A 6,036-nucleotide genomic window follows, 5' to 3' on the forward strand; every position below is an offset into this window, starting at 1 on the left:
CTAAGGATAAGTTCGACCACTGTCGTGTGATCCATTCCTGGATCACTCTTATACCCCTTGACTGACTCATGGCAAGGCACACTTCAGGTGCGGTACACAGCATAGCATACTGTAGAGCCTACGTCTAAAGCATAGGGGACGACCTTCATCCTTTCTCTCTCTTCTGCTGTGGTCAGGTCTTGAGTTTTACTCAATACTCATACCTTATAACACAGCCAAGAACTCCTTCTTTGCCGGTCTATTTTTGAACTCCTTCAAAATTTTGTCATGGTATGTGTTCATTTGAAAGTACTATTAAGCGATTTTGATCTATCCTTATAGATCTTGATGCTCAATGTTCAAGTAGCTTAATCCAGGTTTCCATTGAAAAACACTTTTCAAATAACCCTGCATGCTTTCCAGAAATTCTACATCATTTCTGATCAACAATATGTGAACAACATATACTCATCAAAAATTCTATAGTGCTCCCACTCACTTCTTTGGAAATACAAGTTTCTCATAAACTTTGTATAAACCCAAAATCTTTGATCATCTCATCAAAGCGTACATTCCAATTCCGAGATTCTTACTCCAGTCCTTAGAAGGATTGCTGGAGCTTTGCATATTTGTTAGCATCTTTCAGGATTGACAAAACCTTCTGGTTGTATCACATACAACCTTTCCTCAAGAAAAACGTCGAGGAAACAATGTTTTGACATCCTATCTGCAAGATTTCATAAATAATGCAGTAACTGCTAACATAATTCCAACAGACTCTTAGCATCGCTACGAGTGAGAAAGTCTCATCGTAGTCAACTCCTTTGAACTTGTCGGAAAACATCTTAACGACAAGTCGAGCTTTCTTAATGGTGACATTTACCATCATTGTCCATCTTCCTTTTAAAATCCATCTGCACCCAACAGCCTTACAACCATCAAGTAGTTCTTCCAAAGTCTATACTTTGTTTTTACACATGGATCCTCTCTCGGATTTTATGGCCTCGAGCCATTCGTCGGAATCCGGGCCCACCATCGCTTCTCCATAGCTCGTAGGTTCATTGTTGTCTAGCAACATGACTTCCAAGACAGGATTACGTACCACTCTGAAGTAGTATGCATCCTTGTCGACCTATGAGGTTTGGTAGTGACTTGATCTGAAGCTTCATGATCACTATCATAAGCTTCCACTTCAATCGGTGTAGGTGCCACAGGAACAACTTCATGTGCCCTGCTCCACACTAGTTGAAGTGACGGTTCAATAACCTCATCAAGTCTCCACCATCCTCCCACTCAATTCTTTTGAGAGAAACTTTTCCTCGAGAAAGGACCCATTTCTAGAAACAATCACTTTTGCTTCCAGATCTGAAATAGGAGGTATACCCAATTGTTTTGGGTATTCTATGAAGATGCATTTATCCGCTTTGGGTTCGAGCTTATCAGCCTAAAACTTTTTCACATAAGCATCGTAGCCCCAAACTTTTAAGAAACGACAGCTTAGGGTTTTTCTAAACCATAGTTCATACGGTGTCATCTCAACGGAATTGTGTGGTGCCCTATTTATAGTGAGTGCGGTTATCTCTAATACCTAACCCATAAACGATAGTGGTAATTCGATAAGAGACATCATGGTATGCACCATATCCAATAGGGTGCAGTTGTGATGTTCGGACACACCATCACACTATGGTGGTCCAGGCGGTATTAGTCGCGAAGCAATTTCCATAATGTCTTAATTGTGTGCCAAACTCGTAACTCAGATATTCATCTCTATGATCATATCATAGACATTTTATCCTCTTGTCACGACGATCTTCAACTTCACTCTGAAATTACTTGAACCTTTCAATAATTCAGACTTGTGTTTCATCAAGTAAATATACTCAGCATCTACTCGAATCATCTGTGAAGTAAGAACATAACGATATCCACTGCATGCCTCAGCACTCATTGGACTGCACACATCAAAATGTATTACTTCCAACAAGTTGCTTTCTTGTTCCATCTTACTGAAAACGAGGCCTTTCAGTCATCTTGCCCATGTGGTATGATTTGCATGTCTCAAGTGATTCAAAATCAAGTGAGTCCAAACGATCCATCTGCATGGAGTTTCTTCATGCATATCTACCAATAGACATGGTCCGCATGTCTCAATCTTTTGAAAACGAGTGAGACCAAAGATCCATCAACATGGAGCTTATTCATGCGTTTTATACCAACATGACTCAAATGGCAGTGCCATAAGTACGTGGTACTATCATTACTATCTTATATCTTTTGGCATGAACATGTGTATCACTATGATCGAAATTCAATAAACCATTCATTTTAGGTGCAAGACCATTGAAGGTATTATTCAAATAAACAGAGTAACCATTATTCTCCTTAAATGAATAATCGTGTGGCGATAAACATAATCCAATCATGTCTATGCTCAACGCAAACACCAAATAACAATTATTTCGGTTTAACACCAATCTCGATGGTAGAGGGAGCGTGCGATGTTTGATCACATCAACCTTGGAAACACTTCCAACACATATCGTCATCTCACCTTTAGCTAGTCTCCGCAGCCTTTTATTTCGAGTTACTAACGCTTAGCAACCGAACTGGTATTTATTACCCTGGTGCTACTAGGAGTACTAGTAAAGTACACAATAATATGACGTATATCCAAAATACTTCTGTCGACCTTGCCAGCCTTCTCATCTACCAAGTATCTAGGGTAGTTCTGCTTCAGTGACCGTTCCCCTCATTATAGAAGCACTTAGTCTCGGGTTTGGTTCAACCTTGGGTTTTTTCACTAGAGCAGCAACTGATTTGCCGTCTCATGAAGTATCCCTTCTTTCCCTTGCCCTTCTTGAAACTAGTGGTTTTACTAACCATCAACAATTGATGCTCCTACTTGATTTCTACTTTCACGGTGTCAAACATCGCGAATTGCTCAAGGACCATCATGTCTATCCCTGATATGTTATAGTTCATCACTAAGCTCCAATAGCTTGGTGGCAGTGACTATGGAGAACCATCACTATCTCATCTGGAAGATTAACTCCCACTCGATTCAAGCGATTGCAGTACTCAGACAATCTAAGCACATGCTCAACGATTGAGCTTTTCTCCCTTAGTTTGCAGGCTTAAGAAACTTGCCAGAGGTCTCATACCTCTTGACGTGGGCACTAGTCTAAAATCCCAATTTCAGTCTTTGGAACATCTCATATGTTCTGCGACGTTTCAAAACATCTTTGGTGCCACAATTCTAAACCGTTAGCATTACGCACTGAACTATCACGTAGTCATCAAAACGTGTATGTCAGATGTTTCCCAACATCTACAGACGACGCTCGAGGTTCAACGCACTGAGCGGTGCATTAAGGACATATCCCTTCTGTGCAGCAATGAGGACAATCCTCAGTTCACGGACCCAGTCCGCATAATTGCTACTGTCAACTCTCAACTAAATTTTCTCTAGGAACATATCTAAAACAGTAGAACCAAAGCGTGAGCTACGACATAATTTGCAAAGACCTTTTGACTATGTTTATGATAATTAAGTTCATCTAATTAAGTTATTCAATGAACTCCCACTTAGATAGACATCCTGTCGGTGTCAAAACCGGCGGATCTCGGGTAGGGGGTCCTGAACTGTGCGTCTAGGCTGGATGGTAACAGGAGGCAAGGGACACGAAGTTTTACCCAGGTTCGGGCCCTCTCGATGGAGGTAAAACCCTACGTCCTGCTTGATTAATATTGATGATATGGGTAGTACAAGAGTAGATCCACCATGAGATCGAAGGGGCTAAACCCTAGAAGCTAGCCTATGGTATGATTGTTGATGTGTACGTTGTCCTACGGACTAAAACCCTCCGGTTTATATAGACTCCGGAGAGTGTTAGGGTTACACAAAGTTGGTTACAATGGTAGGAGATCTTCATATCCGTATTGCCAAGCTTGCCTTCCACACCAAGGAAAGTCCCTTCCGGACACGGGACGGAGTCTTCAATCTTGTATCTTCATAGTCCAGGAGTCCAGCTGAAGGTATAGTCCGGCCATCCGGACACCCCCTAATCCAGGACTCCCTCAGTAGCCCCTGAACCAGGCTTCAATGACGATGAGTCCGGCGTGCAGATTGTCTTCGGCATTGTAAGGCGGGTTCCTCCTCCAAGTACTTCATAGAAGATTTTGAACACAAAGATAGTGTCCGGCTCTGCAAAATAAGTTTCCACATATTGCCATAGAGAGAATAATATTTACATAAATCTAATCTGCTGACGTATTCTGTAGCATGACACACCACGGCCAAGCCTTTATCTGAGTCGTTTCATTATCCCACCTCAGCGCGTCATGCGAGGCGGTTTCCTTGGCACGTCTTGTTAAAGCAAAGATCGTGTCCCCTTATTCCGGGATTCTCATCAATACGGGCGTGGGTAACCCAACCGCGCCATTGATTACGGCGCTTGGAGATAAGCGAGTTTTACCAGGCTGGTGGGGACATGTAGTTGTGTCCACCCATATAAGGGGATAAGGATCCACCTTTTCACCTACGCCTTCTTCCTCATTCGCCTATCCATTCTTGCGCACTCGAGCTCCAACGCCGAAGTCCGCACTCCCCACCTCAACCTTCTCCAGCCATGTCCGGAGAGGGAGGCAAGTGGATGGTCTCCTCCATCACGGAGGGACACATCAAAAAGCTGAGGAAGGCCGGATACCTGTCTAACGACATCGTGTACCGGCTTCCCGAAAAGGGGCAGCTCATCCCCACCCCTAGGCCCCATGAGAGGGTGGTGTTCCTCCCCCATTTCCTCCGCGGACTGGGCTTCCCTCTCCACCCATTTGTCCGGGGGCTCATGTTCTACTACGGCCTGGATTTCCACGATCTGGCCCCGAACTTCCTCCTCAACATCTCGGCGTTTATCGCCGTGTGCGAGGCCTTCCTCCACATCTGCCCCCATTTCGGCCTATGGCTCAAGACTTTCAACGTCAAGCCGAAGGTGGTGCGCGGCAACCAGGCGGAGTGCGGAGGCGCCATGGTGGGCAAGATGGCCAACGTCCTATGGCTCGAGGGCTCCTTTGTGGAGACCCTGAAGGGGTGGTAATCGGGGTGGTTTTACATCACCGAGCCGCGCGACGCCGAATGGGTCGCACCCCCTGAGTTTCGATCCGGACCCCCTACGCGGCTCACCTCCTGGAAGGAGACGGGCCTATCGTGGTGTAAGAAGGGAGAGCTGACCGGACTCCAAACATGCGTCCAAACCCTAGTGGACAAGAAGCTCAAACTTATCAACGTAGTCCAGGTTATGCTCATCCGCTTGATCCTCCCTTGTCAACAACGGGCTTTCAACCTGTGGGGGTTCGACCCGGCGCGGCACCAAACTCTGAGCAGGCTCTTCGACACGACGTATGAAGATGCCTGGAAGGTGCTTTTCAAGGGCACCGAGGCTCCCGCATCCGCTACCGAGGATCGCGGATTCAGTGCGCAACATCACGCTCTCACGGTAAGCTGTTTTTTCCTTTTGCAGGGTATCAGTTTTTCATAGTTTGACTCCATGCGGGATCTAAGCTCCCTTAGCTTTGACAGGATTGGCAGGTGACATCCGGACAGATCAACTGTTCGGCTCCTTTGCCCGAAGGCCCAGCGGACGCTCGCTTGGCGAAGCTGCTGGTTTTGGCACCCTATGTGGTGCCGGAGAAGAAGGCCGCAAAAAAGGCCGCAGGGACTCGAAAGAGTGCCCGGCGCCAGGAGGTGTCGGATCCATCATCCGATGGTTCCGAGGCGCATTCCTCCCGTGAAGACGAGGATGAAGAAGAAGAGACCTCTCCCCCTCTAGCGGGAGGAGAGAAGAAAAGGAAGGCCGCCCTCTCTGGGGAGGCCGGAGGGTCCAAGAAGGGGAAAACCCTTCCTCCGGACTACTCCACCGAAGCCGATGACAGCGGAGAGGAGTGGCAGCCCAGGGCCAAGCCCCTGGCAAAATCGTAAGTATCCGGATACCAGAGTAATTCATAATATTCGTTTATTGCACATATTTCCCTTACGTCGAATATGTTTATGCAGCCCAC

Source organism: Triticum urartu, chromosome 1 (assembly GCF_003073215.2).
Source record: "Triticum urartu cultivar G1812 chromosome 1, Tu2.1, whole genome shotgun sequence".
Classification (NCBI taxonomy): Eukaryota; Viridiplantae; Streptophyta; class Magnoliopsida; order Poales; family Poaceae; genus Triticum; species Triticum urartu.